The 26,883-nt window shown below is 37.7% G+C and overlaps 1 protein-coding gene across 36 annotated transcripts in view; it reads left to right on the plus strand.

Annotated features, from left to right (window-relative positions):
- The window catches only part of LOC140281575 (receptor-type tyrosine-protein phosphatase delta-like), a 339,321-nt gene that overhangs the window by 175,727 nt on the left and 136,711 nt on the right, over positions 1 to 26,883 (plus strand). For all 36 annotated transcript variants that reach the window (XM_072376019.1, XM_072376023.1, XM_072376033.1 and 33 more), the window contains one exon: positions 24,857 to 24,894. The gene's annotated coding sequence lies outside the window, so the exon portion shown is untranslated. The remainder of the gene's footprint in view (positions 1 to 24,856; positions 24,895 to 26,883) is intronic.

Consider the following 26,883-nt stretch of genomic DNA (forward strand, 5'->3'; position numbering starts at 1 on the left):
ATATAAATGCTGCCAGAAAATTCCACTGACACACACAATGTACAATTAGCCTTGCCGTACCCTCTTGTCTTTTAATACTCGACAGATTTTGTGTGAAACAGCTTAACTGGCAAAATCTATAATTGTACAGATAAGTGAACATGTTGGCTAGATAAAGGTTAAACTATCAGGGATATGTTCTCCATCTGTCTCAAGCCAATTTTCCACATTCAGCTCAAGCAATAGTGGGTGGGGAAAAAAAGGGGGGGAGGCAAGTCAATATTGATTGATCCGGAGCCTTAGCAATTACCTCCATGTGCAGAAGACCATGTTAAGGTCAGTATTATCTTAGCTCATTTTATGGGTCAGCGCTCTGGCTTTAGCAGAAATAAATTAATGGGGTAAACACTTAAGCTCACCTTGATGAAATTTACAGCAAGTGGAAAACTTAGGTTGAAGGTACCATGCTCGAGAGTGACCCTTGATATTTGCTGAACCCTCATGAATTTAAGTGACTATATAAAAAAAAAAAAAAAAAAAACTGAATTCACTGCACTGAAACAGTGAGAGACCAAAATTATACAGTTAATATGCAAGTAATCGAACAAGTTAATATACAAAGCTTGTTCTTGAAGGATGACATATTGCAATTAAAAACATAGAGATGATGATTTTCATGATTCAAATAAGAATCTATCCGGATGTCACAAAAAATAAATTACACATCTTTAATATTTTTATTAGTACTGCTTGATATGTCTGCTTCTAGCACTTGGCAAGAGCAATAAGCCATATATACACTAATGCTATTATACAGCAATGTCTACATGGGTGTCAACAAGTCTTAATATATGCACGCTCGTCTTCTTTTTATGAAGTTTTGTGCCCAAGGCTATAGTCATCATTTCAAACTAGGCTAACAGCATCAAATACCCTGTAAAAAAACAACTACAGTACTCACGCCATTAGAGTTAGCCAGTGATATCAGCGGAGTCCTCAACTTTGCATGTTACTTCTTGACACCTGTGTGTATTTCACTGGAGGGAACAGGGAGCATTATTAATCAACCTAAACATTCCATCAGCTTTCTATATATTGGCATTCTTTTGTGGCCTTCAGGCTCACTTACAAACAGCTCTGTTATGTTCTTAAGTCCAAAATAAATTCAATTTCCAATGCAGTGATCACCTTAATGAAAAGTCAATGCCCCTCTCTCTCTGGCCAGCTCCCACAGGGACAGTCAGAAAGATGAATTTATCAACAGACTGGAGACATGGCTTCAGGGGACACGGTCCCTTATGATCCAAAGGAATACTACAGAGTGTGTCCGGTCAGTCGTTCATTATAAACCCAGCTTGGGCTCTGAATATGAGCTGGCAAAGGAGGCATGATAGTATTGATTAGATGATAGTGTTATTTGTATTCTCACAAATCCTGTAACCAGTGATTACAAAAGCACTTTAATGTTTTTTACCAGCCTGTTGTCAATTTATTAAACGTAGAGGATGATTGTCTTATTTCCTGGATGTAACTGTGTCAAAACATGATCCTGCAGTATTATGTGTCAACTGTTAAATGAATGTCTCTTTCTGAGTTAAAATCTAAACATAAATCCAACATCTTCAATTTTTTTAGTTATTTATTTTGTATAAGTTTAGCCAAGATTCTGCAGCGAACACAGAGGTTTCTTGTTATTAATAACATCATGTCTTGGCAGCAGCATAACCTTCTGATAAGGGAGACATAAGGTTCTTGTCACTGCACATGGTGAACAGTGCTATAGATAAGCTTTAATCCTCATGTAACTCAATCTAATGCAAAGAAAAAGCGATGGAAACACAAAACATGCACAAACATCACCCACTCATGGATGTTGAGGGTGCTGATAATTTGAACATCAGTAACGAGGACTTGCAGTTGGTTGCTTGCTTACTGTGCAGATGTTACTCATGCTCATTACATTCATTCCCACAATTGCAGCTCTAGTGAATTTTTCACTGAAGTGAATCACAACTAGAAATGACGTGAAGTTTAACATGCATGAACTTATACTACCTGTGACCATACAGGCATTAGCTAAGCACCTTGAACCAGAATGATATGGAAGAAAGCAAACTGAATAGAAATATATTTGTGAGGGATGAACAGCTCATAATGTTCCAATTACAGTTCCATAAGGCTACTCGAACAAGTTTAGATGCTCAAATGTACAAAATCACCACAGCACCTCCAGCCAGCTTCTGTCTCAGATACTCTTTTTGGGCCTACCTCCATCCTCCTAAAAGTTAGTTTATTTTATTTGTTTTCATCTGTCATATCAGTCTAAATATATGTATATGTATTAAACCTATAATGTATTAATTTAGTATTATAAAACAGGAATCACAAATTAGTTACTTGGATAAATTCTTTATAAGAATAATATTTTCAGCTTAAGGCTTGTTTATTTTTATTTTTCCATTATTGGTGCTCAGCCATCTCTCATAAACCAAGAGAGACACTCTTACTGAGACCTGTGTGTGGGCCATGGCTAAGGCTCAGGGCTATGAGGACTACATACAATGGATTAAACCATTATAGCGCACAGGAGAGGATCATCATTTTTCAAAGGCTTTATTTTTCTATCTCTGACTAGCACAAATTATTTTCGTGTATATTCTTTAAGAACACCGTACACTGGCCTGGTCAAAAAAAAAAAAAATTTACCACCTGGATTTAATTAAGCAAATAGGTAGGAGCTTCCCCCTGGATAAATGCTGCAGTGATTAATTTGTTTGAGCTGGCAATAAATTATTCAACCTTAACTGATGCAGTGAGTAGTTTCTTGTTCCTTAAACAACCACAATGAAGAGACATCCTTTGGTCATGGAAAATATATTACAATGTTTCAGCAGGGTCAACTTATTGGTCTGTATCAAGCAAACTAAACAACTAAGAATATTCCTGAGGCTTCTAAAGTTGGATTAATAACTGTGAAACACAGGAGTAAAACTAAGAATAGTCTGAGGAAGAAATGTTGTTGGAATAAAATCCTGAAACATTTTCATCAGAGAGCCCTGAAAGGTTTGCTGAAATCAAAAAAGCATTCACAATGCAAAGAGAACTCCAGGTATTTGGAGTTACAATAAAAGGCTTCAATTTGCGAGGTAACATAAAGACGGCACACTGGAGCAATGGAAAAGGTCATGTCCTCTGATAAGTCTAGATTCACCAGAATGACGGGTGTATTAGGGTAAGAAAAGTGGCAGATGAAGTGCTGCAGCACCATGCCCAGTGCCAACAGTACAAACGTTATCTGGAGTTAATTGAGTTGGTCAGGTCCAAGTTCAGCAACATTTTCTTTCCTGGTTGGATAACCAGATTCCAAGATGCCAGGATTCATTGAGGTGAAATTTTAACTGAGTTGTTGTAGGGAGTATGGGAAATTTACACACATGGATTGGCCACCACAAAGTTCAAACCTAAACCTCATTGAGATGTGCTGGAGAAAACTTTATTCCATAACAACAAATATTCAAAGATTAAACCAATGGACTGACAGACAGAAAAATATAACAGATGCACTGACAGTAACAAGACAATTAGCCACATCTTGGAAATTCACAGTACTTAAAGTTTTCAGGTTATTTGCAAAAAAAATCTTACAGATTTGTAACAGCTGGCACTTTGAATTTTGAGGATCATCTCTGCAAATTCTATTATTATTCCTGACATTACACTGTAACCAATGTATCAATGATACTGGCATAGTTTTTAACTTTTAAGCCAGTGCCACTGTTACAATTTGATGACACTGAATGAGACCTGAGACAGAAAAACATTAAACGTCCACCTATCAGAGTATAATATAACAAATAATTCAATATTCTTATATTCAGGAAATTTGTATTACTTTATAGAATTAAAGAAAATACAGAGAACTAAAGATGCATGTACATGTGGATTACTATGGCAATATTTGTTCAATACATGTGCTTAATCTACTGTATCTTACAGTTTATCTTTACTCACTGTGGTACTTTGGCATACCAATAAGCGTCAATAAAATCAAATACACAAGTTTCCTGTCTCTATAAGTACAATGAAGAATGTAGTCTGAAACTGTCAAAATGTAAGTACATTTAATTTTGTGGGCAGCTCCCATAGCATCATGCTGTGTTTAGGTGCATCTATAAAATGTTAGTCCACAGAAGGACATGTCAGCTATTGTCAAGAGATTGCTGCAGACTTCAGTCCTGCATATCCGTAAGATCAGAAAGTACATGTAACTTAGTGTAAATATTGAATATTGTTTAGTTTAGAGTATCTTTACATTAGTCGGTAAAGTCAATTTCGTTCATTGGGACTTGAATTATCGGATCTCTCATAGATAGAAGATTTGTTCATCTCTGTTTCCACTGTGCAAGTTTCTCTAATGTGGCTGTACTGCCCATAAACAGACATTGAGTGATTAGCGCTGCACTGCCATTGACATCATTTGCATTTTAATAGACCATAATTACAACTCAGGGAAAATAAATTGCAGTTTGAAGTATGTTTGAATTACTCCAACTCAGCGACTCTCCTCATGAGATAGCAGTGAGCATATGCAGGAGCTGTTTGGATAGTTAATGTCAGGTTTAGAAATGTACAAAGAAGCAAGGTTGCAAACTGAAAAGTACAAAGAAAGACGGTGTGGACTACCGTAATGTAATTTTGAGAATAATTTATATGTTTTGATGTTCAATATTTTCTATAATTAAGATTTGGAATTCACTGCCAGCAAGGCTATGATTTGTTTTACAAAGCCAATGTGATACTGAACAAGAATATTTAAGTATTGAATAGTTCCAGTGTGTTGCTTGAAAATACTTGTTTGATTGACACATGTTGACTGTTTCTGGCATTAAATCTTTGACCTTTCATATACAGACTGTAACTTTAATCACAAAGTTATTCTGCCACCCTCCTGTAATTTTTGTTGATTTCTTATTAGTGCATGTGATAATTGTAATTTCTCCATTTAATATTCCCCAGTCTGTCTTATCACTGCACCTCACCTGCTGAGATGTGACATCTTGTTAGGATTTGCCGTGGGGTTGTCTAACCCTGGCTGTTAAGCACCATGTGACCCCGTAAGCAAGAGTGACAACACAATAATACTCCCCCACGTCTAATCTTTCATTGGTGGATTATCAGATTAGAGGCCAGAGTTGTTTATGGGCTCGGTGACTATCGAAAAAGTTGATCTGTCAAGTTTATCTTACACTTGTCCTATCAAGGCAGTGTTGGTCCATACAGTTGGCTGTGGATAGAAGATAAGGCAGACATAGCTGAATGGAACCTTTGGAAAATAAAAAACAAGGCTTTTCTTTTGACTCCACCAAAGATACACTTTATCTAGTTTAGAAAATGGACCCGACCAAAAGCATTACCTCTCCATTGGATTCACTTGATTTCTTTGACCTCTTTAGTGTGACAGAGCTGCCCTTTTTTATTTTGGAAGGAGATATCAGAAATCATCCACCAGTTTAACACTCAGGTTAGTGGTGTGGAATCACAAGTTTCAAAGAGGACATAATCCATCCTCTTTCAAGCTGCCCCTTTATGGCATTTCTAAGACTTGAACTGATATAGGTTTCTATCAATCTGTTGTTTTGACAAAGCAACAGGGAAGTCGAGGTGCATTATCGAACCCTTGGATGTGGTTCACTTTCCGGGCTAACTGTTTTCTATCCATTAAAAAGCATTGACTCTGAAGGTCATGGCCTCTTCAAATGTAACTGTCAGAGGATATCTGTGAATAACAGTCAGAAATTAGATCACTATCTTTTTAAATCTGCTCTTATCTGCTCGCCTCTGATGACTGAAACTTGAATTTTAAATTACTGAGCAGATTGATAAACAAACATGAAAAACTTGATAAAAAAAAAAACTATGATTGCAACATATAGAACTTTCACTTTAGGTATGGAATTCAGATATATCTATGAAAGTTACTGTGGCAATATATATTAAAGAATCATCTATGTATAGCAGTGCATTCACTTTTGTTGACCGGCCTTCAACTCTGGTCCAGATCAATATATTTTGACTATTATAAATTGAAAAAACGTGATATTTTTTAACAGATCGTCAATTCACAATTAAGGCGGGTTTTAACGCTAGACCTTGGTAGGTGAGATGTGAAATGTCATCCCCAAAAAAATAAGTTTGTTTCCAGAAGTTGCATTCACCATGACCTAGATGCCCAAGTTTCAACTAAAACATACATTCAATCTTGCTATTAGCAGTAGTATAGGTTGCTGAAACAAATTTAAGATAAGTTTAGTTTTATTCTATAAATTGAAGAATTTCACTAGAATTTGCATGGTATTTTTACAGCTTACTTCAGCAGAAGAATCCTTTATCATCTATCTATTGACAGTTGTACAATGTAAAGTGGCTGTATTTAGGTAATCATATTTAGAAAGCAGTTGCTTGAGTGTTTGGGAATATGTCATCATGGTTTTATCTCATCTAAAAACCTTTTGAGTGTAAGGGCACAGTGCCAAACAGCCTTAGTTTGAATTTATATGTATAAGCACTAGCCTTATATTTTAGACTCGAAACAGCAGAACAGCCTCCTAAAGGGATAATAATAATTCTTCTGTCCTCTTTCCATCTTATTTATGGCATAGCACATTGGTTTGTCATTTCCACCTTGTGTGATTATTCACCTGGCGAGCACATTATTCTAGCAAATACCACAGCTATAAAATTTTTCATATTTCATTCCTTGGGTTTGACGAGAATGCACTGAATCCCATTTCTCCAAATATTTGGTATTCTATGCAACGAGAATATGGCTTCCCTGATTACATTATGCCTCTGAGCTGTGTTTAGCCAAATGCCCATGAACTGCAAGTAAAATGTACACTGGGCTGCTGCTGGTAAGTCACATTCGGAGGGAGAGCAGGCACATCACAGTGGGTCTTCTTCATAATACTTTTTACTGGAAATTAAAACTAGGTCTAATGACATCACTGCTGGTTCTCTTCAAAGTACTTCAGGCTTTTACGACTATATTTTAACTTGATTTGGAGAGATTTTGGATGATAATTAGATTTACAGCTCAGGAAAGATTATTCACTTTCAACCTGGTACACAATATTATGTGCAATTTCACATGAATTTTTTACTTGTTACACTGCATTACCAGCTTTCAGTCTTACGCTGCTTTCAATCTAATTTCAGAGTATTGGTGTTTGTTTCCTCTAACCATTTACAAGATAATCTATTGTCCTTATAATGTGACAGTTTTAGATACCCAAGTGGCACTGGTTGGCTTATCTTTAGTGCCCATTGGACATTCATTAGAACTTTTAAAACACTGTTACATGGCACAGTGCTGGATAAATGAATCAACTCAGTGGAGTGGATGGATTCAAAGGTCTGGACACAGGCAAACATATTTCCATACTTTCTTTAGTAATGCATTACTAGTTGTCTTAATGCAGATACATAAATACCGTGGGAAATTATTTCAAGCCTCCTAACCAAGGATTCCCCCTATTCAAAAGCAGGAGACTCCACTTTTTGGGGTTCTCTGCCCCAGTCTATATGTCTGATACTTTAACAAAAGGACTAAAAGTGCAACTGGCAGCAGTCTTTAGCACAGATGTCGAGCACATAGAGAGGATGCAACTGATTTGTTGCACTTTGCAGTTGCACTCAGTCATTTCCTCGGTCTGATGTAGGTAGACATCTGTCACCTATATCTAACTGCCTGCTTGCAGGATACATGGTCTAGATTTCAGAATCAAACGGCTTCATAATATTTGGCACTGTAGTCTCAAGCTCAGGTGCAGAATCCTGTTAGGGAGTTGGACTACCCTGCTGTTACAATACAACACCTGGAGACCTCATGTGTGCCACTAGAATTAACACTCAGTGCCAAACTACCACTGTTTTCTTCTGTTGCATTTAACAATGCAAAGCTTACTTCATATCTAAGCTTGATGTCTGTTGTGCTACAAATTCTACTTTAATTATAAGTGAATTTTGAAGATACTTATCTTTTTTTAAATAAAGACAAAAACTTTATTTTGGGGGAATACACAGAAGCTTACACATGACAGCTGGCTTGGTCAATGTTGTGAAATTCCTTAATTGCTCCTGTGTCGGTCTCTATAGTTGTCATCCTAATGACAGTCAGCCACCCTCAAAGTAAATTAATTAAATTGGCGTTTCGCCATACTTGTGAAACTAAATCTGATGTTCATGTCTGAAGTATCTGAAGTGTCACCCAAGATAATAGATGTAGGAGAGGTTTCTAATTCTCAGAGCCCAGCTCCGAATAGCACCAGAAGCCATCTGTATTCTTGTTTCTGCAGCAGTCACTAAATCAACACCCTTGTCACAAGCCTGAGGATGCCTCTATACAATCATGCATGACAACATCAAAGCTTCTCTTTATTGCCTCGCCTCTTCTCAGCCCCCTTTAACTGCTCTCTGGAGCTAAAAGCAGTGGTACTATTGCAAATATTATCTTGGGTTTAGTGCAAACACTGGAAATCTTGGCTGTTACTTGTCAATGGATTCAGTCATGGCTGATAACTGTGTTCAAAGATGATTTTATCCATACACAGGCATAGATTTAAGTAGTAACCCAGTATGCACACAGATTACTAGGTAATGGCTGTCACCAGATTTTTTTAAAGTTTATTTTTTTTATCTAAACCTCTTTTTCATAACAGCAGCATGCCTTTAGACCATTCCATATCCTTCTGAAAATTCACATAAAAGGCAGTCTGTGTTCCTACCTTTCTACATATTGAGAATCATAAATCTTTACATTGTCAGATGAATCAAAATCCAGAGATTTCCATAAGCAGGATGTTTCAACGATGAGCAGGATTTGTCACTGGGGAGCCACATGACACCCACAAACAGATTGAGCAGGCACCCAAGATGGATTTGTTGACACTTTATTCTACATGTCTCTATTTAATGATATTATATTTCATTTTCAGAGCAAAGAAAACACCATTACCCAAAGCAGTGAGTTGTAACAAGCCATTCTGCAGCAGATTCCAATCCGCATTGGTGGTATTGTAATTGAATTAGAATTGTATATGACACAAAGTTTGAAAGGAACTGTATTTTTTCTTTGTTTCCTCCATGTTACATGCAAAGCTCAAATTTTCACTCAAAGAATAGCAGAAACCAGTTATTTAAAAAAAGTTTGTACGATCTTAACTGGACACTTTAATCCAGACTGGGTTTTACAAAAAATATTCTTTTGTAAGCACAAACTGGAAGCACCTTTCTGGAGCATATTTCACCAACTTTGAAAATCAGAATTGCGGCAAAGAGGTGGCCATCTTGGAGGTCACATGAATTTGCCCGAAGGCAACACTTAAGTTGATTTCTGGCAATCCAATATGCACAGGCCCATATTGATAACCAACCCACAATAGATTTCTCTGATAACTGCTGTTAAGTACTGTTAGAGCCACTGGGGTTTTAAAAAGTGTGCCCCCCTTGTTTTGAACACAGATTGAAAAGCAGTTGTCATTTTCAATGGAAGCAATATGTTCACAGGGGAAAGGACAAAGAGGGCGGCAGAAGTGGAGTAAGTGCTCCCTCAGGCACAAACAGTAGGCCATTCAAAAGGCCCCAACAAGCGACCAGTGGAAATTGATTTCAGCTTTATTCTTGGTCAAATGCATGACTGTACTGGTGGGTGACCCAATGGTAGACCTGTCCACTCCAATTATGAAACAGTTTGGTAGATATGGGAAAATGTGAATGGCCAGTCACACTGTATGAATATCACCCTATAGTGTCATTATTTCACAAAACATTTAGATTACCCAGTGCCTCTATTTTGTAGGTGTTGATCTTTTGGTTTGGACAACACCCCATTTACTAAAGTAGTTTGTAATAATTGCTCTGTATAGGTCTATTGGCAAAACTAAGCCATAACACTAAAATGTTTCTGGGGCACTGCCATTGGCATGAATTACATAAAGACATGAAAGCTTTTGCTATCGGCTGTATGCATTTCAATAAAAACCAGTTATGACACATACTCTATTGATAATGGAAAATACTTTCAGCTCCTCTCAAGCTGATACAAACGGGAACATGTGCAGCATATCAGCTGCATAATATTAACAGAATATACTAGTTTTAAATGTATATTTGTTTATTCCTTGAGCTATTAAGATAAGTTTGTCAACAAAGCAGGCGAGAACAGCGTTTTGATATCAGTGCAAATTTCCCAACACAAGCGGACGAGTTACTTGTCATTTTAAATTTCTAGTGGATACAATATAATCGTTACATTTCTGTTTATGCCATTTTAAAATGTGAACCATTTTGTGTGAACAAGCACTCATTTCAATTTTAAAAAGTGGTAGAGGTAAAGGTCATTGGACGGTTCCTACAAGGAACAGTGTCCAGGTAAAGTTAATCTGCCATTTTCAAAACTATGGGTCCTTTAAAAACTCTTTAAAAAATTCTTTAAGGGACTTTTCATGTTGTCATGTTTTCACAATGGGAAACAATACTGCTTGGTAAAGGCGATGCACCAAAACTATGGAGTTAGGAAATGATTGTGGCTTTTAAAACTCAAAGTTTCTTACAAAGCATCACAACGTTAAACGGTGAGAGAGGGAGAGACTGGCCTCTTTTGGCTCAGAAATGTTTAGATGTAACATATATGTGGCTAAAACCGTTTCATTCAACGTGTTCATTGCGCCAATGCATGCAAAATACTATCACTGTATCTTTCATGTGTAGTGTAGAGGGGATGCGTGTTTGCCTGTGTTCAGTTTTAATGGCTGCATGGTATGTCTGATGACTGGGGCCTTCTGTTTTTTATGTTGCCTGTTCCTTATCTCATTTATTTCTATAATTCTGTATTTTTTTCATTTAGTGTAACGCACTGGGTTTGCAATTGAATGTCATATATAAGTGAAACTGTTATCGATATTTAGGAAATCTAATTTTGATTTTCAGCAAAAGAAAAAAGAAAGAAATCTGCAACAATCATGGGTATGCAGTACATTACAGTATATGGAACAGGTTATCTTGCTTCAACACCACAGAGCTTGAGGCTCTGCTGGCTGCCAAGCTGCAGTCACCCACTGAGCTATGTGCTTATTTTCTCTGCCCTCTTCTTGACCATATGGAGCATAAGGGTCACAGGGACACTGTGTATTACAGATTTATCCTTGTGCGCAAAAGTGTGTAGATGCATGTACATGTGTGTATGTATTGCCTGTTTGTAAAATGAGCCAAATCTGCTCACTAGTGTTGGTGGATTTGGCAGTAAGGAGCGTTGATTTTGTCAGCATTTGCATTTTTCCCATCAGCCAAAAATACTTTCATCAGCTTTACCAATATAGATGCTGAAAACCGTTCATAGCCTTTTCTCATTCTGCTTTATTAGACCTACGACAATGAGAGGGTTTTCTCTTAATTTAGGACGTGATTCCTTTTTTCTTCTCACTACATTTAAACCAAAAAATTACCAAGACTGTTTAAACTGTTCCTATCTATGAGATAATGGTCTGTTCCATCACGCCTGTTAAAGAAAAAGCCTACAGGTATATGATAAATGCTGATGCCAAAGGTCAGAGACACTATAGGTGCAAGATGATGAAGTGTCTTTTATTCCATTTCCATCTGGTCTGGGGTCAGCTTGTCAGAGCTGACATGGTGACATAGTAGCAACCTCTTGTCTAATCGGCAAATTAATTCACCCATCACAAAGCTCTAATGACACCACCGCCGGCCAATTAATCTTTGAATTTGATTTAACAAGTCTACATTCATCATAACTGACTATTTCAGTATGCAATCAATATGGCCCTTCTAGCACCTTGGACATCGAGACCTAAAAGGTACACCGTCACGGTGCTAAGAGTGTTTTGAGAAAGTAAATTCTTGCCCAGGCCAAAGGGGTGAAGCAATCAATCACGTACCAGTGCATTCATCAGCAGCACTTTCTCCTCGGGTTCTCGTGAGAATCCTGTTTAGACAAGAAAGTAAGGCTTTCAGTACTCATAAAAATTCTTCTAAACAGAAAAAGTGTTTTTGTCCCTTCACAGCTTCATGAAAAATGTCATACATGACCACAGCGAAATCTGAAGTGGATAATTCATATTCATAGTTGTGAAACATGCAGTGGAATGCCCCCCTTGCTTCCGGCTTCCAATTTTCTTGTGTACAGTTGTTTATATTCCTGCATCTTGGAATAAGCTGTGCTTGTGCACCTTGTCAGTATCCCTGCATGCTTGCGCTTGGACACACACTCGCCCATACATACACACAGCATCAAGCCGCGGGGCGAAGGCAGCTCTGCTCACTCAAGAGGAAAGTGAACAGCTGTGCCTGTGACAGCTGGAGCAGTCATGACATCCCTTCACCAAATATCGGGGACAGCTTTGGACACAATGGCGAGTCAGCCGAGAGGGGTCCATTTACAACCTGGACGAGACGCCAAAGCTTCAGCCTGCAACCAGGCTGAGCTCAGTTTTTCCAAAACGCATTTCCAGTGATAATGTGAGAAGTAATGAGTTTCTCCTTGGTCTGCATCCCATATAATAGTCCCCCATTTGCCACAAAACAAGCCAGTGGAGCAAATTAGATAATGCTGTGGCTGTGAGAAATGAGTTGAATACTAATGTTTGTTTTTGAAGGTCCAGTTTAAATGATTTCTCATCAGATTCTCACCAGAATCTCTCATTGCTTATAGTTCCAGTAATATCACTAACAACATTCATTCATTCACTGGAAAATAACTTCTTCTAAATACTTTTCACTTAGAATTAAGTCTGTTTCACCATAAAAAATGGATGGCACAACAATTTTTTTTTCCTTATTGAGGAGATACATTAAGAAGGCAAAATGTTTTCTAATTTAAAACTCTTCTCTCATCACATGTACGTTTCGATTAGGTTTTGATGGATATCTAAAATGTGCTAGAATCAATTGTGTTTGTGGGAGCAGCATTAAAAAAAAACGAAATCAGTGTAATATGCAAATGGACATAATCACCTTCAGCCCCTTTAGCACCAAACCAGTTATAATTACACCTTAATTTCATGTATAAATACCCCCAATTCAGTCGAGCTGCTGCAGTAAGCCCCTGCAGAATAGACTGCGTGGGAGGACTGTATAGGTACAGATAATTACACCTCACTGTTATGGACTCCTAATTATATGAGGTGGTGGCCAACATACTTTCTCCAAATACCAGAGAATGAACCTCAATGAGTTGATAGATTAAAGGACATCACAGTTATGACAGCAGTGTCTTGTGAACTGAACAGTAGCTCATCTGTAATCTTGACAATGCACCTTTGCCGGCCCATTTTGTGACGTTAATGCTAGATGAACAAGACTAGGTTATTACCAATTCATACATCTGAGAGCATGTTAGTCCATGCTTTAGTTGAGTGTTACACGTATGGTACCAGCTGAATACGTGGTACACTGAAAAGGCATATGCAGGAGATAGATTTTCCCTCAGTCAGATGTTTTGAAAACTGTTCAGTAAGTGGAATTTTGTTGAGGCTGTCGATGTGTTAAATGGACCTCTAAAGGTTGCCGTCTGCATTTTCTTTTTCCTGAGTGAGGTTTTGAGAAAACCAAAGACTTATGGTTTAGTTTGTGGATACATTTGTGTTTCCACTTAAATTGACATGACTGCAAAGTTTCCAGGTTTTAATGAACTTGATAAGATTAAGTGATTTTACAGATGCAGACACGTTTGCTTTTTCCCCATTTTTATGCCATGGAAACCTCTCTCTTTATATATATATATATATATATATATACATGAAGAATGGTTAAGGTAATGTGCATCAGAACTTTTTCTCACTAAACAACCTGTGAAATGAGCCCAGAGTGAAAACAGCTTAGCCACAGTCCATCTTGAAGAACCATTAAAGTTGAATGACTGAATTTGCTCTATAAATAGAGGTTTTTCTCCTGCAGGGAGTGGAGATTGAGCTTTGTTGAAAACACGGAAGGAGCATATGCTTGGGCACAGCTTGTTGCAGTCTCAGATGTTCTTTAACAGTTGATTTCCTCAAGTTGCATTTCCTTTTTCACTACGTTATTGTGCTAATTATTTTTCAGCACGTTCCACTTGGGTGCTTCACAGCTCGCACTGAACAAACTCAACCTAACACAAGGGCTGCTGAATATCTGCCCAGCTGTGTGACACATTGGTTTCTGAATACCATGGGCTGTTTTGAAATGCTTGAAAGCTGATGGAGATTTTCTTGCTCTTAGCTTTTGCAGCCAAATAACATTTGTTCAGAGAACAAGCTGCTCTCCCGGTGTTGATATTCAGGTAATTTCATATAGTGAAAAAAAAATAAATAAATCTAATCTTTGTTTATATACCCTCTTTGGGATGATTTGTATTCTACCATACTCCACCACCTACTGCATTGGAATGCTAAAAAAAAAAAATGTGCCTAACATGCAGGCATAACAGCAATGTATTCCAAAAGAAGCATGTCACTGTAATCAGTTTCAAGTTAACTTTTTGAGCTTTATATTTTTCACATTCCCATCAAAGGCTCAAATTTGGTGTCTGGGGCCTTTGCTCCTGCAACGATGTGAAATGGGTGTGTACTTTGTGTGCACACCGTTATGCCAATATTACACTAAGAATCTGAACGTGTACTCGTTTTATGCAGGGAGTAACTTCTGTGATATAGACTGATTGTAAAATTTCATGATATGATATTGTCTGAAATGTCAGCTTGGAAATTCACTCACGTCATTTCTGTATCTTTCTGTAGCAGCATAGAAAATGAATAAATGAATCAGCCAACAGATGGGTGAATTTTACAGAGGGTAAAAAAAAAGATGGAGGGAAGAAGCCGATGTATATTTCACATTCTTTTTAGAGGAGGGAAAAGTGCTGGCTGTTCCATAATTTCAGACTTGCCTACTGAGGTAAGGAGTTCCATGCTTGAATGCCCATATTTGCATCTTTGACTCAGTCTGGCCAAGTGAGGAAGAATGAGCTGCTGCTGCTCCCGTGATGTGCAAAAGTGGAAATGTACAACAGCATTGACTGAAATACATGTGCTCCACTGATCCCAGCGTGAAACTATTTTACCACAGCAGGGTATGCCTTCTCACACAAAGACTATACAAATGCAAAACCACGTGAAGATGGGGCCAGTTTTTTTTATGGAAGTACATGAATAACTGCAATGAGACACGTTACGCTACACGGTCGTGCAAAAATGCGCTGGCTAAATTTTATTTACATTCTGAGTGCACATTTACATTCTAGGGAGCACATGGCAGTCATTGCCTGTCTTTGTTTCCTTTTTACAACTGTTTTTCATTCCCCAGTTAGTATGAAGAATCATAACAGCAACAACCAAAGGCATTTCAAGTATGCGGGCTGTAACCCCCATTTTCAATGCCACTATTTTCTCAATACATGCGGGCAAGGTGAAATCTACATCAGTTACTCATATTTACATATGAACTAGTGATTCCCCTTTGGGCTCTATGTGGCCTTCTAAATTCTCAACGTGGTGTAACTAAGGATGATGTATACTACTAATGGGCAACTCAAGCTGGTGACTAACTCACTTTGATACATGGTTACACCACATAATTGCAGCTCCCAGCTGAATACGGCACAAGCCAGCAGAGACCTACTGACCTTGGTGAAAGTTAAAATGGACCCCGTGCCTCTACACGGTCCATTTTGCTGAAAATCTGTAGTGCACACCAAACAACTCAAAGGCTGTTGTTAATAGCCAGTTTTGATCCAGGTAGGGAATTTCAGGACATGGACGTGTGATACTTAGAGATAGAATCTATCACAAACCTTAAGGAAAGCACTGCAAATTTTTCAGTGGTGGTGGTATGACACACAAGCGTATTGATTGAATAACATGCTATTTTTCAAAGAACCAGATGCTTCCCTCTTTGTGTCCGATCACTCGTCTACCTACCTCGTCATAGCCAACAGCTGTTCTCTCAAACAGTGAAGCAAAGACAGAAAAGAGAGATTTGAAAATATCTTTGTATTTCAATGTAATCCTCAAAGTTGTACAAGCAGCCGGATTTGGAAATAAGAAGCTCCTTCTGATTTAGGCAAGAGTGCTTACAAAGCAAAATACTATTACATAGCAAATCACATTTTCCAATCTTTACAGAAATCTAAGTTGAATAATGCCACAATAACAAATATTCCAGGATCATTTCATGTTTCTTGAAATAACAGAAACATATCCATTTTTCTCAACAAATGCTGTGGTACTGGATTCCTCATGCTGTCTGACTGTGTGTCTTATTACTGTGTTAGAATAAGATGGTTAACTCAGAATCAACAGGTCATTTGGGCAACCCAGATTTCCTCCCACTGTAAGATCAATGCTTGCCATGCATCATTTTGTTTTGCCTCGGACACAGTGGTTCCAATCTTTTATAAAGTCTTTCCTTTTGTGAGATCACTGGGAATATTTTTTGACTACTATAGAGTAAAAAGTATTTTAGATTTGAATAAACTCACCGCTGTGACTAACAGTCTGAAGTCTGAAAACATTCATGTTAGGTTAATTGGAGACTTTAATTGACAGGAGGAGTGAGCGCGGGCGCACATAGTTGTTTGTCTCTGTGTTGACACTGACAGCCTGTTCAGGTTGTATCCCACCTCTTGCCCTATAGCAGCTGGGCTAGGCTCCTGCTGAATGAATGTTTTAAGAGAAATGAAATGGCAACATTTTACTCTGACAACCTCGCTGGTAAGAACACAACAGAGCAAAACAACTATATTAAAATTCCTGTTTGCTAAAAAATAGCTCAAAGCCTCTGCGGTCCAAAAGTGACCAAAGCCAATCTGTGTAAAGTTTTCATATGGGACAAACTACCACTTACGGCTCACGTTTAGACTCAAGGTAAACATGTCAGCGCAGTGTGAAAGACTGAATATAACTTTACTTGTGTAGGCTTACTACAATGAAGAGATGTTACAGTAAACAAGTTTTCCTAGTGTTAAATACAAATACACAGCCAAGCTTTCCTTCTCAGAAACCTGAAATGCTGTCAAAATTTCTTAAAACTGTTTTGGAAGCCAAAACTACAGGATGAAGCTACTCCTCACAGTATGAAAACATTTAATATAAATGTTGTGATTAAGTGGTGCAAATCCCTGTGTCTTGCATGGCAGCTTAAGAGCTCACTTGCGAGTCCATTTAGAGAGGTACCAGCCTCTTGTACCTGTAACACATACTACAACTCTTAATTGATTTTACAAGGCAGCTTAGGCTCTAATTGCTGATTTGCCCAGGGAGATTCTTGATCCAAATGGCTTAACAACTTCTTTTGTGGCATGCTGTTAGGATATTTTCATTCATGAGAGAGTGAATGAATGTATCAAGAAACAAGATGTGTGCTGCATGTAGATTAAATAGATGCATTTCAAGTACCTATTGTAAATGTTGGTAACATTTGGATGATGATGATAATAATCAATTACATTGTTTCTTACTGCAAGCTCAAGAGAGCAAGAGACTCTTCAAGACAAATCTCCTTGTTGATTTAAGTCAACAAGTAATTAGATGGAAATGATTTAGAGTAAAGTGGAATATTGTAACAAGCTGACACTAGAGCCAGGATGAACAAATTACTGGATAAATGTCATAAAATATTGAAATTCAAAGTGATTGACTTCTTATTCATCATTTAATAATTACTGATGTTCATGAAAATGCCCATATTGAAATCCATTGATCCTAGCATGATCAAAACACGATCCACGTCCTTTTGATATTGTATGCACTTCATTTACAACACATCAACACATTTCCGTAATAGCACAGAGCCAGCAAAGGCATCAATCAGCATTAATCAGTACAATATGAAATTTTATTTTGATTCACATTACTGAATGACCATTCAGTTGAAACAGTTCATTTTGATAGCACTTGGTTAAGGCAATGCTATGACACCTTATTGACCAAGGATAGTTATGTGTACTTGTGTGGTTTCAAACACTGTAGCTGCTTCATAGATAATTAGAATTTGATAAAAGATGTAAAGGTCAGTTATCCAGTCTTGGATTAAAACAGCAAATTATGTCAAGTAAAGTTAAGTTTATTTATATAGCTCATTTAAAAACAAAGAAAGTTGACCAGAGTGCTTAACAGTCAATATCATATACAGTTAAAATCAATAATGACACAAAATAAAATAGAAAAATAGAAAAAATGTAAACAAAAAGATAAAATAGAATATGAAAGCACAATAATGACAACTTTTTAGTTTAAATCGGTTTGCGTCTATTTCATATGTACACTTTATATGTATGCATAGTTATTAGTCAACCAACTTCACAGCTTTTTCTAACTCCGTGGAACATTCTCGTAGTTCTTTTTAGGTTAGTGTTTTCATTGTAGAGTTTATGGAAACTGCTACGCATGTTTCAAATTAAACAGTTCTATAAGATGAAGATATACCAGTCTTGTTGGTATTGTTGTGCTCCAATTAAGTCATCAGATAAAGAATGCAATTGATATTGCTTTAAAACATGTCGGTTGTTGTCCATATTGTTTCTGCCTGGTCACATCTCACATGTAGTGATTGTCTGATGCAAGAGGATTTCCTCTTGGCAAACCATATAAATAGCTTAGCTCTGTTACCTCTGATTTGTTGCCCTGATGCAGTATTCTCCTCATGTCCATTTTTTGTCAGTGATTGTCCTACAAGCAACCATTCTCATTCACAGCACCAGTCATGATCAGAATGCTAAGACACATTGTCACCTTTGTTGTATATATGCAGGACCATGTTGCCATAGACCGTGTACTTTCCACCTATTTTCCATACAATTTTTTTTTTTCCCCCATACTGTTCAGGGTAGAAGGACTGGTGACTATACACTATACAATACACTACTAATACATCACCCCGCAAGCTAAGAGTGGTGGTTTGCTTTTTGAAATAAAGTATAAAAACAGATAAAATGTGTTAATCATTATTTACTTTAAATGTATCCATTTATCTTCAGCTGAGGCTGTACCCTCCTATTATACAGTATAATTGTAAAGAAATTTGTGTCAATTACAAGCTCACAATGCTGAAATGATTCAAATGTGAAAATGTGCCTCTGAGACTTTAAACATTATTCCAACTATTTTCACCACATCAAAGATCAGAAAACTGTGAATTTAATCTTTTAAGCTTGAGGGTCCACTGTTAAGTCTCTGAGGTGTAGCATGTCTCTGATCAGCCCTGTGCTGTTTTGGCCCTCACATCCAAATCTGCTCCTCAAACACCCGAGAACTAAACAGTATGGGAATATGATGGGAGTAATCTGACAGAATATATGCAGTTTCATATGGCTAGTCAGGCAGAAAATAGATTGGGGGTTGTGATTTGGAAGATTTAGGTTGGGAGGGAAAGTGGCTGCAGAGAAATAATGTGTCACTCACCAAGCAGAAACTACTGTCTCTGTAAACAAGACTGAGGCATGACCCACAGCCTCCTCTATGTGATAAAAGCAGAGCATTTGCACCTTTTACCCTCTGCTACTTAGAATATTTTCACTGAAAAGATATAAGGAAACAATATCCTGTCACATAATCTCAGACTTTCTGCATGTGTCTTGACAGAAGTGCAGGTAATTATTGAAACATATGGATGGCTGGCCCAGCTCTTTACCCTCTCACTAATGATGCTTGGCTGTTTCAGAAGGGCATAGGAAGGACAGTTCTACCATTAAATGATGTATACCACTAGAGATCCATGACTTCTCCTGCACTTGTTGGCTGCAGAGTAGCATAGCGTATTTACTGGTAAAGAAAATGTGTTCAAAACTATTCCATAAAGCAGGAAAGTTACCATAACCAACTTACTGCAAACACAAATAGATCTGTGTGGTACTGCTTAGATAATGAATTTAAATTCTATGATAAAATCTCATGTTGTATTTGCCCAAATCATGCTTTTTCGTGGAATACTTTGGTGACTGCCCCTTTCTTTCCAATATGCAGGGCAACCAAAACATTTCCTTTAATCAACTGAATTGTGAGACCTCTTTTCACATCATATTGACATACCTATTTTTAAGATGAATAGAGCTTGTGTTCATGTCTAAAGAGAAAAGCCTTTTTATTTCCCTTTTCTTCCTGCTGAGTAGTCACTGTGCTTCACCACATATTATTATGTATCTATCACTGATTGACTAAGAAAAGTCCCTCTCTCCAGCTGATTGTGCTCTGGGTTTGAATGTAAATTACAACACTTGCTTAATTTTTGCTACATCAAAGCTTTTCCATGGGCAGCAGATTCAATTTAACTCCAGACGACCCACTTCAACTCCATTAACTTTCTTTGCTGAATGGGATCAGGAAAGATGCTTCACCATAATGTCAGCTTGCTTTGGGCTTTTTTTCTTCTTCTTTCAGCTTGGAAGCTGCAGCACTTTCTCATGTTAATGGACCCAACAATTACCCTCCACAGTCTGTGCAAAACATGCATATATGCCCCAGGTACATCGCAGTGTGACCTAGTCAACTTGAGCTTTTGTTCGTGTGGTCTTGTGGCCATGGGCAAAAGTGATGCTGCTACTCAATAGACTAAAAGCTCTGGGAGCCATAAAGAGATCTCACCACAATGGCTGTGGTCAGCCAAGAAGCAGCAATTGAAAATAGGTTTACTCCTCTATTTTTTCCAGTTATAAGATTCAGATGAAATGTTCTTTTGCTTACAGTGGTACCTCAGCATCAGCAGCGTTTTTTTTGAGGACTGTCAAATATTTGTATTTGTATTAATGTGGATGGCGTAGCAGTGTGGTGGTTTGCACTGTCACCTCAGAGGATTTGTACCTGTAGGTCAGCTGAGACCTTTCTGTTTGCAGTTTGAGGTTTTTTTTTTTCAGATGCTTAGGTTTTTGTAGAATACCAAAGACTCTATAATAATAATATATATATATATATATATATATATATTATTACAGTTAAATGGTGATTGTTAATTGGCTGTAGGAGTGAGCATGAGCATGCATGGTTATGCATCTCTATGAGTTGGCTCTGTGATGGGAGAAAGTGGGTATAACGTATAACTAATTGAGGGATAGATTAGCAGAATGTAAAGTAGATATTTAAAACTTGTTGAGTAATTGTGAAAAGCTCACCCTAAAGAAGGTGATTGTGTTTGTTGTTTTCTCTGCCACAATTTCAGTGTGCAGTTGATTTTATATTTAAGCAGTGTAAACTTAGAGTAACACAAGTCTAGTTGAGTTGGTAAAGTTAGGACAACAAAGGCCTGTGAGTACACCTAAATCCTCCTAAGTGAAAACATTTACACCCCCCCCAGTACACAGTATTTCCTACTTAGCACATAGCACAAATCTTTTACTGGTCCATAACAGTAGAGCAGTTCTCACATTTACTCTCCCAGTTGCTAATTGACTCAAGAGTAAAGCTCCAGCCATTCCATTCTTTCCCTAAACGACCATAGGATGCTGGGGACCAGATGGTCTGTTTGTGAATGTCATTGACGGACAGTTGTTACATTTGACAATGTGGGTTGATCTGGCATCTATCAGTACAAATTTAGCTGCCCTCAAGATGGAGCAACTGGAAAAACAGCACTTGGAGTGATTTCTTCTCTCATCCAATGCACAGCAAAAATTTCTGACAAAGACATATGGGGAAGAGAAGTGCACAACAGCAGGCTGCACAGCCTCTAGTCTGAGATGTTTTCACTTGATTGTTTCAGGCAACATGCACATTTAGACAGGCATTATTTGCAGTGTTTGTTGGGAGGCACACACAGACACACACACATGCACACCAATTTTGCACAAATGCAGGAACAGCAGGAGGCAATGGATCTCTGCAGAACCACAGATATCACCCCTTACCAAATCTCCCAAGCAGTTTCCCCCCAGTACCATCACAGGCTAATGTTAACAGATATAATCAGTGATATCATTAAATCACATACATAAGCCTACATGAAGTCAAACAATTTGTTACTACTCCCAAACCCTGCATTCTGGATGATGGCTGCATCTTGTCAGGATGTAAGCTGCTATGCTGCCTCAAAACTCCACCTCAGTCACCCTGTCTTTAGCTGAACCAATTTTGGAGAAATAGTGTCTTTCACCTTCAGTCCATTTTGACTTGGGGGGAACAAACCTGACGTTCAAAGTTGCTTGCTGAAAGAGACGCTGTCTGCGCTTTGGCAGCTGGACTGATAGCCAGGCCTGTGGAATGGCAGCTGTTGAAGGGCTTTTTAAATTGCACCAAGGTTGATGGGTGGCTGTCAGGAGGGCAATGGACAGAGAATTCCGAAAGGGAGGGGAAAAAGAAAAAACAGTGACACAGATCAGGGAGGAAAGAGTGGGGGAGAGTGCCACTAAGAGGACGGTGACCCTGACACAAAGGTGTACAGAAAAAAAAAAATAAACGTCTCAAATTGTGAAGAAAATAATAGTGTAAAGCAAAGGCAGAGAAAAATAAGTGGAATGAGGTAGTGGGTTGTGGGGAGTGGAACTGGTAAGGGGATGACATTCGTGTTGGAAGAAACTGAGCGCCAAGGCTTGTCATCACTCGGGTTATTTAGGTAGGCCGCACATCATCACTGTTCATCAGCTTGGATGTTCACAGACTGTTTATGTACAGCAGAATAATATCACTTTCCGTGCTTAGTCGACTGCCACAGATACAAATGGACATATGATCTCATTTTCCATTTCCACAGTCCTTTACCGTAGTCTGTGTGCCAATCAAATGTCACCTATACGTTTGTTACAATAGTTGCAGCACATTCCCACTGGCTGCAGAAAGAAATCACAGTGCTCAGACATTACCATTTCCAATTAAGTGACATGGAAATACTGCTTTTTAACATTTACAGTGTAGTGGAACACTGTAGGTGTCGTGTAATACGACTATTTCAGCCTCACTGACTAATATTGCCATGCTGTGGTTGTGCTATGCAACAGATGGTGTTTTAAGAAGGTCATCATGCCCATTTCCCCAGTTGCTACACATGCTAGCGTCATTATTTGGGGCTATTTAAGGCATAATGCAGAATCTGTCAAGGTGCTATCAGACAGCAGCTGAATAAATACAGCTCTTTTAGACTCTACTGAGTCTAAGGCTTAGACTGAGTAGAGTTCTCTATTAAGAGAGTTTTTCACACTGAACAGGAAATTATTTCAGAAATAATCAATAACTAAGGTACTAAATTTTTAACCATAGAGTGTATTTGGATATAACTATCATTAATGTCTGCAATCTTAAGATGCTATAAAGTTTCAGAAAATCAACCTTACTATCCAGGTAAATTCTAATCTTTTACAAATTTTTGAGCTGGAGTTGATTTTTTGCATCTTTAGATACATTCACTATTGTATGAAAACAAATTATTTTCCCTCTTTTTACTGCTAAGACCAACTGACTCTGTGAGGTTCTGACAGTGCTAGAGTAGCTACATCCGAGGCCAATTATTATCCATAGATCTACAAAGGGCAGCAGGACTGACAGGTGGTTCTCTTATTGCCTGCTGATTGCTGCAGTGTAACGATTAATCATTTTCTGTATTTCCCACGGGTCAAGAAACCTTTTTAGAGGAGGAATGGGTCAGAACTACGGGGCTAACAATTATCTCCCTCAAAGCTCTGTTGTGTTTTACATAGATTTGCTTCTTCCCCAGTTACATTTTCATCACGTTTCTCACGCAAGATATGACTGATGCTCCTGGGCCGATATTAACTAAAAATTTCTTTCTCCTTTTGATTTGAATAATTGCCAGTTTTCACACAACAAGCTGACATATAAACCCAAATTAAATTCATGGCGATTACAACAACAGTTGAAAGTTGATTATATATTTCAAAATGTAAAGGATTTGTCATAAGCTTGTAAAATGACTATGGCTTCTCATTGGGTTTACTGAATCTAGACACAGCCCACAAAAGCCTATGACTAGTCCAGCTCCATGATTATACACCATAAAAATGGCAGACTACTGTACATCAAACTAGCTATTTAGTCTCAGTAACTCCATTATATAGCTTGCATAAAAAACTAGGACTAAAATCCCTTTCAGCGTTATGACAGCAGCTATTCAGCTACTTAGCTCTCATACTCTGCAGTCATCTTCCTCTGCCAGATTCAATTGTGCTAGCAACCATTTCCAAACTCGAGTTTTATCTCCGAGTTGGAAAAATGGGGAATGGAGCATGGAGGAGATATTCTGTTTATCAGCCAGATGACTAATTCTCTCTTCCATCTCTTTTGATTCCCTTTTTTGAAAGCGAGCACGGTAATAATCTACAAGACCTTGAGCGCCTCATGCACACAATCAGCAGTGGTGTGCCCTAATTTTACTTTTATTTTAATTTTGGTCAATCTCTGACCTTTTGAGCACCTCCCACATTTTAATTAGTACTACTTTACAAAGCTGCTCACTACCTTCTCGACTCTCATTCCCCCTTTTGTTTTTGTGCCTCAATGGAATCCATGGGAAATAGTCCCATTCAAGCAGTGATTGAATACCAGTGGTGAAGATAGGACTTTTGTAACGGGTTGGAAAATTACAAGGGCTTAAGTGTCAGGCACAAATGGCTGCCAAATGTAATCAGTGGGGAATAAATGTTTGCCCTTTACACTGCAAGAAGCTATGGCAGTACTGAATTAGTGCAAGGCAGCACATCATTGTATTGTGGTAGCTGTGATTAGAATTATTTTCCAATTACAAACCTGCCATAACTAATTATTCTTGAACTCTTTCCCACAAATGACATTGTTGTTTTTTTTTATAATTTTTTATCACAACTTTTATAACTGTATAAATATGCAAACGTCTAACATTTTTTTTTCTCTGTTTGTTTTTTGTTGTCCTGCAGCTCTTGAACTGTTGGAAAGTTTGCTTGAGCGCTAAAAGGTAAGCTTTATAAAGGAAGAATTATTTTATGGTCAACAACAGAGTTGGGTCATGGTATTTTAAGCTTGGTTTTAATTCCAGTTTGGCCTCAGAACTGTGTTAATGCTGGTGGCAGCAGAATTGAAATTTTGAGGTGAAAGCATCGTGGCTTTGAGCGCTCTCCTCCCTGTTGTGTTAATTAGCATGGTCTCAGAAACCATGAGGTGCTGCTTTAGCAATCAGAAATCCTGCCCAGCCAATAAGAACTTGTGTTCAACCATGTCTGGCAGAGATAAATGGCATAGCCCACACATCACCTCTGTTACCCAAGCAATAGTGCATTGTGAAAGGACAAGATGAGTGCCAGAAGTCAAGGCAGGCATGTGGGTCATTCGATAACAATATTAATCAACATGTATGTGGGTGTTTCCCGTGTGTGAGCATAGTGTGTTTGGAAAATGAACCAAATCTCCGTGTCTGCACACATGGTTTGACATGTGAACAAAACCCAAACGAATAATGCATTGTGGGGAATTTTGAGGTGTAAATATATCAAACGAGTTCCCATATTCCTAGCTGAGATGCAGTTTTTTCTCAGAGCAAGGACATTCATAAGGTTTGTGATTTGAGTTAGACTTTGTGATTACTTGGAGAATGATGTACAGCATAATTTTGGATTGAACGATTTGAACATCTGCTGTCGATATATACATTCATTATTTACAATGTTCAGAATTACTCTGTCTTGTTAGCCAAATGCTGATTCTTTTACAGTCACTCCATTAGCAGTTGTGAGTATGGTACAGGAAGCATACATTGTAAAATACCAGTTAAAAGTTTGGACATATATAATTTAGTAAGACTTACTTATGGCAGTAAAATGGCTATCATACTATCTAAATATTCATATATATAGATGCAGATAAGACCAAAGAGAAAAGAAAAAATCAATCAGCAATCTCTTGATCTTGATAGTAGAACTCGAGAACTTAGATTCCACAGAGCGTTGAGGGTTTATGTAATTTGCTTAAGGACATCTTGTGAACTGTGGAAGTTGAGGATTGATCAACCTAATTACAAAAGGATCACGACGACTCCTTCTCAGCTTCAACCAATATGACCAAGTAAAAAACATTTTTGGGACATTTAACAATATAGCCATTGTTGACCATTGAACGAATACTCAGAACAGAAAAATCTGAACAGACTGAACCTAATCTCAGTCCAAACAAGGTTGTGCACTGTCAGTGTCTTTAAACATGCTGGGATTTAACTATATAAACATTAAACTCAATTCTAGAAATTCCACAAAAAAGCCTTAAACGATTGATTCAACAGCTGACAACGATCTGGTTACCATCTTTACAAAATTCAAGCACTTTAAACGAAATTGTAAACCACTGCCAGTGTTAAAATGAAGAGTTAACTGGCTTGCTGAGACCGTTAAGCTACACCACATCACAAAGCAGACTCCAGACCATCTGTACCAAACATTTTCAAAACTCAGCTACTCTCTTATTTTTTCCATTTTCTACTTGTGTTTGAAGTTGTTATCTTTATAAGTCCCTATAAAGTTTGAATGCTTGAATAAGAGACTTTGCCATGTAATTATGGGATGTTTCAACAATCGACATTCTGATTGGTTAAATGCCTTCCCCATGTGGTAAAAAAGATGGAAAACTGACAGTTGCAAAATGCAGTTTTATTCTGTCTAAAAGATGTTCTTGAATTAAAAAAAGATCACTGTGTATTAACCTTAATTGTGACATTCATTAAGTTGACATTGTGCAGTTTAATAGATTGCTTACGGGTAAATATATATATATATATTTCTAAACCTACGTTTAAAACGGTTGTATGAGACTGCATGAGAACACCATAAACCATATTTCACATTTCTACTTACAAACACATTGTAAGAAACTTTTTTATATCTTAAAGTCGTTTTAATGATCTCAAAATGAAGAAAAATAATAAAATATTTTGATGAAAAAAAAAACATCTTGGTAA

This window comes from Leuresthes tenuis, unplaced genomic scaffold, assembly GCF_036924035.1.
Source record: "Leuresthes tenuis unplaced genomic scaffold, fLeuTen1.0.hap1 SCAF_22, whole genome shotgun sequence".
Classification (NCBI taxonomy): Eukaryota; Metazoa; Chordata; class Actinopteri; order Atheriniformes; family Atherinopsidae; genus Leuresthes; species Leuresthes tenuis.